Source organism: Mus pahari, chromosome 2 (genome assembly GCF_900095145.1).
Source record: "Mus pahari chromosome 2, PAHARI_EIJ_v1.1, whole genome shotgun sequence".
In the NCBI taxonomy this organism is placed as follows: Eukaryota; Metazoa; Chordata; class Mammalia; order Rodentia; family Muridae; genus Mus; species Mus pahari.
Genome location: NC_034591.1, coordinates 12,922,175 through 12,931,799, shown reverse-complemented (window position 1 = coordinate 12,931,799; position 9,625 = coordinate 12,922,175). Strand labels below are relative to the sequence as shown.

At 38.1% G+C, this 9,625-nt stretch overlaps 1 non-coding gene across 1 annotated transcript; it reads right to left on the bottom strand.

Moving 5' to 3' along the window:
* Positions 1–7,768: 7,768 nt before the first annotated feature.
* Positions 7,769–7,875, bottom strand: LOC115063434. Its single transcript, XR_003843312.1, has one exon. It is a non-coding gene; the product is annotated as a U6 spliceosomal RNA (small nuclear RNA).
* Between the last annotated feature and the right edge of the window lie 1,750 nt (positions 7,876–9,625).

Genomic DNA, 9,625 nt, shown 5'->3' with positions numbered 1-9,625 from the left:
TACATGAAGATTCTATAATCTTTTACATTTTTGTTATGGTACAGTTTTGACATTTTGAAATTTTCCATTAAAGATTATTTTACTTATTTATTTATTTGAAATTATAATATAATTATATCATTTCCCATTTCCCTTTCTTCCTTCCAAATCTTTCTGTGTGCTTTCTTTTGCTCTGTTTCAAATTCTTTTTGTTCTTCATAATTTTTATTGATTCTTTGTAAATTTCACATCATGTACCCCAATACTATCCATCTCCTAGTTCTTCCATATCTACCCTCCACCCTTGTAACCTCCCATGCAAAAGACAACAAAAACAACCAACCAACCACAAACATCTCACCATGGATGCTACAGTATACCTTTTTTGTCTCTCCAGTTCCTCTTGCCAATGTTCACTGCAATAAGTCATTGACCTAGTCTGAGGCTTCTGGCTTCTGGCTTCTGCTACACCATGAATAGTGGACTCTAACAGAGATTCCTCTTGGATATCTTGTTGTTATCCTAAACCATGGAGGTCCTGCAGCTTTGGCTCTGCAGGGCAGATACTCATATGCTCCAGCATTTTATAGATGGGGTAGATTTTGTGGTGAGCCAACTCAAAGCCCTGAATCTGGTCCTTACTGAGTTGGCCTACCAGCTCTCCCATAATGCCCAGGTGATGGATGGGCAGGGACAACTGTGTAGCATGAGGCAGCCAGTGAGGACAGGAGGAGCAAGCTAAGAGAAGTCCTTGCACATCGACATGGCCTCAGGTGGCAGCCCACACCACAGCTGACCACATGACCTTTGGTGGTAGCATGGGCCATGGACATTGACACAGACCCTGTGGTTGCAGGGGCATGGCTGTTGGTAGTGGCAATAGCCAGGATATCACCTTGGCCTCAGATTGTAAGACAAGTCACACACATCAAGCTATTCCTCACCACCATCTCCTCTCCAGCCCGATCTCTCTTCAGAGCACACAAACCAATCCACTTCTCTTTTTCTCTCATATCTCCACAACACACTTTTCATTTTAGTGGTGGGCAGGACCTGTTGCCTCTGGCTGTCTTCCACCCAACCTGCATGGGACTATTGAAAATTCGCATTTTTAAATTAATAGATTTTTATTTATTAGAAGGGTTTTATCTCTACAGGAGGTTTGAACACTTCTATATATTATCTATAGTCTGTTCCACTTTACTGTTTCTTCAGTGAATATGTTGCATTAGTATGTTACATTTCTTCCTGTTAATGAAGCAAAGTTTGTATGAAAATATTGAAGAAACACATGGTGTATTTACATGTTATTAACCTTTGTTAATCTTTCATTCATTCATTCATTCATTCATTCATTCATTCATTCATTTTTCTTTCTCTGTTTTGCTTTGTTTTTGTTTTTCAATCTGAGGACTGCAGTTAACAATTCTTGTGAAATGTGCCTATCTTGTTTCTTTAATTTCCATGTCTCAGGCTTTCCTGCATTTATGGATCTTGGTTGTTTGAGCACTGCTTATCAGCCAGGTTTTTTATAGAACTCCCTTCAATAAGGATTTGTGTGGTGTTTCCCTGAGGACGAAACTGGAGCTAGATGATGGTTGGCGGGAACCATCCTCATATTGTTCTGCTTTGTCTGTATGTATGCTTTACTTTATAGAGGGATTTGGTTGCTTATGTCACAACAGCCTTGGAGAAAGATGTTTGGCAAAAAGACTTGTTAGGCCAAACCTATAAATTATAATATATGCATCAACTAAGTTCCTTTCCTTAAATTGAGCTTAGATCTTGCTGAGGTGCCTAAAACAGCATGTCATTATTATGGTTCAGCAAGGAAGGGTGCAGCTCCTTTCATCGATATTATCACCTCCCCCAGTGTCCACGTGTGCCTGGCTTGGTTCCTTTGTCTCTGGATGCTGTTTCTTTGCCTTACTCCTATCTACACCCTCTGCCTACTTCACTGTACATTCAGTTACACACCCTTTTATTTCTCATTGTATTTCTAACACCCTATGAATTTACCTTTTGACAATAAACTAGTCTTTAAATAGCAAGACTCTGCAAACTCTGTCCATATGTCTTACCTCTTAGGTAATCATATGATATATGGGTCATATTCACCTAAATATGTCTAATATCAAACCTCATATTTCCCCTTCCTCCAAAATCAGTTCTCTCCAACACTACATCTTATATTTTATCTCACTGTCCCTTTCCCTGTCACAATGTTCAAGACCCGTGTTCATCTTTCACTTTTTATCTTTGTATACAAACTAAAACATTTTGTGTATGTGATATAGGAGTGTACATTGAAGCTAAAAGGATCAATATGACCCATGTCCCCTTGGCAGTCAGCCAATCATGTCTCCTCCCTTGGAGATAGGAAGTCCACAGATCAAGTAGCCGCAACACTCTTTCTGTTTACTGTGCTCATACATTTGATTCCTAACATCTCTAAGATGTGAATCTGACTTAATTCCAATCTTGAACTCGATCCACATACTAGAAAGTAATCCTTTCTTCAAATTTATAGTTCTGCTCATATTTCTGCTTTACAAGACATTGTCCGTGGGTTTCTAAAAGTTCTGACCCAAGTAATGAAAATACTCCTTAAAATGATTTTTACATTTATATATACATTTTTAGTATATGTCATTATTACTTTTTCATATTTTCCAAAATAAGCAAAGAGCATTGCATTCATAATCAGAGTAGGAGCTGCGATACGGGCTACTCAGGAGGCTGACATGGGAAGATAGCAAGCTAAACCCAGTCTAGGCTTGAAGAAACAGGCTCCCCACAAGAAGAGTAAACAGTGGGCTTGGCTGTAGCTTATCAGTGAAGCACTGCACTTACATGCATGAAGGCCCCAGATTCAGCTCTCTGCACTGAAAACAAAAATTCAGAATTGGTATGATTTTAATGGCAAAATGAGATTTAGCTTACTCTTTTTACTATATACAGTGAGCAAGCAACAGAAAATAGGCTGAGAGAAGCAGTTTTCTATGGCTTTCTTTCCCCATTTATCTTCTCACAGTGTTTAACTCATAGTACAAGCAACAGAAGTTACAGAAACAAGTGTGTGTGTGTGTGTGTGTGTGTGTGTGTGTGTGTGTGTGTGTGTTCACCTATTATCCTCACATGAAACAATTTCTGTTGTCTTCTCTGTTGGCCTGTGAAACTGTAATCAATCACTTACATCTTAGGTTCTAACTTTGAGTGGATAGATTGCCATTAATCTCGGAGGTAATGCTAGGCATCTCTATCTTGGAGCAAAGAGAAGGGGAAAGAACTGGCAAGAAGAATGTGGGAATGTTTCCTTCATTTTTATCATTTTTTTAAAAAACAGACAGGCATACCTTAACATTTAATGTGGTATCATCAAACTGCATAAATTTTCCTGGGATAATATCTAAAGGTGATTGATATGTAGCTTAAATTTTCTGTCTCTGTAATCTTGGGTATATATCTTAATTTTTGCATGTTCATTGGTACAATGGGCATGTTTAGTCTGGTGTATAATACAAAGTATCTAAGATAATGATGACAGAACACTTTGGTATTACTGGGAAAATCTTGGGCCTGTTCTTCTTACACATCAACATTTCAGTTCACTTAATAAATAAAATAAAAATGCCTTTGCATCTTTTAATGTCACAAATTCCATTCAAAGAATATGATTTTAAAATATTCAATTTTATTAATTCTAGATGAATGAATTCTATTTTAATAATTAACTACATTTGAATGTATAGAATATTTCATTATTCAAACATACTTACAATAAGATTGCCTGTACCTACAGCATTCTTATAAGGTACATTAGACATGTGGACTAAGAGTCATTATGGTTAGAGACATAAATTATCAGATCTCATGTTCTCAGGTGGGTTCCCTAACTGAACAGTCCTCATCACCCAAGAGTTCCTAAGAACAGTGAAAATTTGGGCCACATGCCTGACCCACAGAACTGGAGACTGAAGATGGAACCAAGTGATGTGTTTATTAACTGACCTTTTGGGGCATCTACACTCTGTCATGGGAATCATTTGCATTAAAAGGATAAATGAGTAAAAGGCCACAACTAAGATACAATTTGGGAGAAACGTGAGTGACCAGATTGCCTTTGAGGAAGTCTGAGCTAGCCACTATGAGTTCATTTGTTCTCATATTTTCTCTTGAGAAGCAATGTAAAAACAAAGTCAGAAAAAGTCAGAAAGTGGTAAGTGGTGTTCAGGAAGAAAAGATGTGCATGAGGCACAAGGAAGTGTGTCCCACAGAGGGGCTGTGCATCCCTTAAAATGCACAGAACACAGATGTGAGAGACTGTTGATTTATTTGATTAAGAATACTTCAGTATCAATGGGAAGAGAGCCCATCAGTCCTGTGAAGGCTCTATGCCCCAGTGTAGGGGAATACCAGGATCAGGGAGTGGGTGGGTGGGTAGCAGAAGACCCTCATAGAAGCAGGGGGAGGGCAGGTGGTTGGGAGCTTCTGGAGGGGAAGCAAGGAAAGGTGATAACTTTTGAAATGTAAATAAAGAAAATATCCAAGAAAAGAAAAGAAAAAAAAGAAAGAAAATAAAGAAAGGGGGAAAAGAGAAAAGAATACTTTAGTTTCAAAGCTGTAGAATTAGCCAACAAAAATTTAAGTATGGAATAAGTTTATCATATACAAAAAGGATTCTCCAGCAACTAATGGTTCAGTACTGGAATGACATAATCAGGATGAAATAGTGGAAATATCAATGTCTGAGGATTTTGGCGGGGGGGGGATTTTTTTTATTAGATATTTTCTTTACTTACATTTCAAATGTTATCTCCTTTCCTGGTTTCCCCCCTGAAACCTCTCATCTCCTCTCCCCTCCCCCTGCTCACCAACCCACCCTGCTTCCTGGCCCTGGCACTCCCCTATACTGTGGAATAGAACCAAGGGCCTCTCCTCCCATTGATGACCAACAAGGCCATCCTCTGCTACATAAGCAGCTAGAGCCATGAGTCCCACCATGTGTTTTCTTTGGTTGGTGGTTTAGTCCCAGGGAGCTCTGGGAGTACTGGTTAGTTCATATTGTGTTTCTCCTAAGGGTCTGCAAACCCCTTCAGCAACTTGGGTACTTTCTCAACTTCCTTCATTGGGGACCCTGTGCTCCATCCAATGGATGGCTGTGAGCATTCACTTCTGTATACATTCCATATACAACCACCAAACCCAGACACTATTGTGGTTCGAGGATTTTAAATTACTTATTAGATCTTTCTTTCTTATTCTTACTTTTTTCTCTCTCTCCCCCCTCCCTTTCCCCTCCCCCCCTTTCTGTTTCTGTTTTTCTTTTCTTTATGAGACAAGAGTCTCGGCAGCACAGGCTGGCCCCCAACATACTATATAGCCACCAGTAATTTTTAGCTTCTGGTCCTCCTGAGTGCTGTGATCACAGGCCTGAGACACCAGGATGGTGTTTATAATGTGCTGCAGGCTGGACTTGGGGATTTGTATGAACTGGGCAAACAGTCTTCCTATGTACCAAACCAAGTACATCCTGAGCTTGCTATTTTTAAATATGGTAATTTAGGACCTTTATGGCTAAGAAATATTTAGTCGCTAAGAAATAGTTCAATATCTTTCAGACCATGCAGATTAAAATTGAATTGCCTCTGACTCTTCTTGTCTTGATTCAATTATCCGGTCAGAGTTGCTTTTAAAAGATAAATTGGAAAAGCACTACCAAGGCATGCTGTGTGTCCTTCAGTCACAGCCTGCTTGGCATGCTAGAACAAACTCATTCTTGCTGGAGGCAAAGCAATTCTTATTTGCCCTGGCCCCTCCACTGATGGCTACCTGCTATGAACATTAGAAGTCAGGAAAATGTGTCCTATATTTGGAGATAAAAAAATATTTTGGCTTGACGACACAAATTCTGTTACTTTAAATTGCCACTCTGTGTTTGTGGTCAGGTAACATACCAGAAATATTGTGAGTCACTCAGCAGCCTGCTGGATTATTATGCTTATCACCATCGCTTGCCAAAAAGGAGAGAAATTTGTTTTGCACAGGCTGTAGGATTGTCATGGTCATATTTGAGATGTTTCATATGTCAGCATCAAACGTAGCCTCAGAAGTTTGTTAAGATTTATTTTACCAATAATTTTCTACCTAAAATTCCATTTACCATTAAGTTCATAAACATACATTTTAATGTTTCTGTATTTATTCTTTGTTCATGAGTGCGTATGTGTGTGTTGGGGGGGGATACACATGTGGAACTTAGAAGACATCTTGCAGGTGTTAGCTGTCACTTCTACTTTGTAAGTTTTGAGAATTGAACTCAGAGACCAGATTTGGGAGTGAGTGTTCTTATTTGCTGAACCCTCTTGCTCATCCTGAATTTATTATTATTATTATTATTATTATTATTATTATTATTATTATTATTATTATTATTATTATTTCCCTGATTATATGTCTTCCTTCTTGTTCTCTTGAGTTGTAAAGTTCTGGTGAACAAACTTCCCTGTGTTCCAGCTTATGCTGTCAGAACATTACCTTCTCATTTCATGCACTACTCGGTGCTCTTGAAGCAAAGGTATTGTAGTTGCTCCTAATTCCTATGGTGGTTCCCAAACCATTGCTTTTTTCGTTTTGTTTCTAAATTTATTTTAAATCTAATTACTTTATTTAAATGACACATGGCTATAAGTTTAAGTTCTTGGAAGCCTTACAAAACTATTTCGAGAAGACCTAGTTGTTTTCCACATACCAGGCCATGCTCCATACGTTAGTGATAATACTGTAATTTTTTTTAGTCTTTCTTTTGCAAAATTTGTAATTGACTCATTTGTTAAACAATATACATAGAAAGTATGCACATTTTCCCCTCAGTTTTTCCTATTGGATATTGATTGGGGACAATAGAGATATCCCTTTTTTATGGTACTTAATCTCCTAAACTCCTATAAAATTTATGTATAATTAATTAATCTTCAGCTATAAATATACTCATGTGATTATGTTCACAGCTGTGGCAAAAATGCCATATTTGTATTTCTTGCCTTGATATATTTCTTCTGTAATATTTCTTTACCCTGAGGCTATTCCCTCTTGAGCTCTCTTTAAATTTTTGTATACCTGTCATTATTTTACTCCCACACTTCCTGTCATAAGAGTAAACACATCACATAAATCTTCCCAGTTCACTTTTTAAATCTTCTGTAGCTGTGGCTGTGGAGCCTCACTGTTTCTTCAAGCATCTTTCTTATATAATCTTATCTAATCCATTTCTTCCAGGGATAACATGAGGCTTCTTATCATATCTAGAAGGTCAAGCTGATCAATCAGAGTAGCAGAGTATAAAGTCAGGGTTAGTAACCTTACCACCTAATTCTCTGGAAAACTTGCTTCATTCTGACACATAAGAATTCTATCTCCAGTGTGTTATAGAACCTATACCTTCAGCAGACAAGTAACATGAATATTTTAGCCCTCTTGTCTGTCTGTCTATCTGTCTGTCCTCTCTCCCCTCTCTGCTCCTTCTCTCTTTCATTTCTTTTTGCCATTACTTTAGTCCATTCATCATACTGCTTTACTTTAGTATTGCAACACAATGTGTAAATTCATTAATTCTCATGGCACTCTAATTCATGCCTCCACGATGTTTTCCAGAGCACAGCTAGGATCACATGACTCCTTTGCTTAAAATTTTGAAGAATCTGTCATATGCATGTAGACAAATGCTTCCTCTGTTGCACAGAACAAAAAAACCAACTGTCATTATAGACTCATTTCTTCTTCTTTTTTTTTTAATATGGAACGCTTCATGAATTTGCATGCCATCCTTGCACAAGGGCCATGCTAATCTTCTCTGTATTGTTCCAATTTTAGTATATGTGCTGCCAAAGTGAGCACGACTCATTTCTTTTATCCAGCCATTCACAATCCATTATGAAAACTCAAGTGATATTTGTGAAATGCAGCAAATTTTTACTCAAGCTGTTTTGATACACAAATGAAATGGGAATTTTTGGTTTTGTTGGAGACTCAGTTGTGGCATATGATGTTTGTCTGCGACCAATCCTATGAGAGGATGTTTTACCGAGAACAGACATGCAGTGTTTTTCTGGAAGCTTTCTGGTGAAAAGGCATGTGATGTTTTGCTGGACTGATGCTTGAGAGGATGCACAATGGATGGAAAGAGTGTAAGTATAACCCAGCAAACAGTGGACAATGATCTTGCAACTCTGCTGATTTTCAGTGGGGTTCACTGACACTGGTCTATGTTAATGACACTATTGCATTGGTTCACCTTGCTTTCTCTGCTGATCTTTACTTGTCATGACTTCGTAGAGAAAAATACACTAAAGAACTTCTGGTGTTATTCTGGCTGCTTCTTGCTGCTTCCACAAACTTGTGCCAATTCATGTTTGCTGTTTGCCGAGTAAACTGGACACTACTAATTTGAGTTTGATGTTTTGCTAGTGGACTGGACTTCTGTCAATTAAGATTGTATTCATCTGAAAGAACTATTTCTAAACTGGACTACAACCCCTATTTTCTATTAACCTTTCTTTTTACCAACTACTTCTGGTGAGTGGTGGGCGAGAAGGGAGGTTGAAGAGTTAAAGAATCATAATTAAAGTAGGTTTCAAAAAGTCTAAGCCTATAGGTGGTGCCCAATTTTGGATATTGCCTATATAAATAATTAAATTCCAAGTTTTTTTTTTCCCAGCCCCAGCTCCCAGAATGATGACTCCAAGCCTAATTAATTATTATTAAGTGACTAGACCATAACCTTTGGCTCATTCCCTGACTAGCTCTTAACTTTCTTAAGCATTGAATCTATATTATGTCTACCACTGGATTAGTTGCCCCTCCTTCAATCCTGGTCCACTTCTTCCCCTATCATCTCCTCTGTATCTCCCTCAGCATCTCTCTGAGCTCCTGTTCCAGCTATCTTATGTACATCTTCTGTTTTGTCTTTCATCTTGTTCCCCAGAGCTCTCTTCACATCTCTCTTTTATCTCTTTACTGTGTCCCAGAATCCTCTTTCTTTCTGCCAATGCCCTACCTCCTTTTTTCTGCCTAGCTCATTGGCCATCTGCTTTTTATTGACATGTGGTACTAATAAGAGATTCTTTCTACACGCATATGTGATATGCTGTTTTAAAGTTTAATTCTTAGGAGATGTAACTACTTGCCTTTCTTCAGACACATACAAAGTTGGTAGTTCAGTATCTGCTCTTGTCATTTGCCTTTTATTTGGAATAATTCCTGGTGTGTCACCTGTCACATCACCTGGTCATAATATCTTAAGGGAGATTTATCCATGTTCTACTGTTACTTTAAATCTAATGCACATCTGTCAAGGTACCCCTACAGCTTTATGGTCTTTACTAACATCATGGTTTTAACTAACATGAATTATCTAAAAGTTGAAACACTCTCTAGAGTGAGGTTCACTTAAAAATGTTTTATGATTGAATAAAAGATGTCACCCATTTGTTTAGACTGTTTTGTCACCTGAACAAAAGTTGGGGTTTGATTCTATGTACTACATGCATAGTGACGCATGCCTGAACTGAGCTTAAGGGTCAGAAATTCAAGGCCATTCTTGGCTCTACAAGAAGGTCAAAACATTTGGGGACATATAACCCGGAAT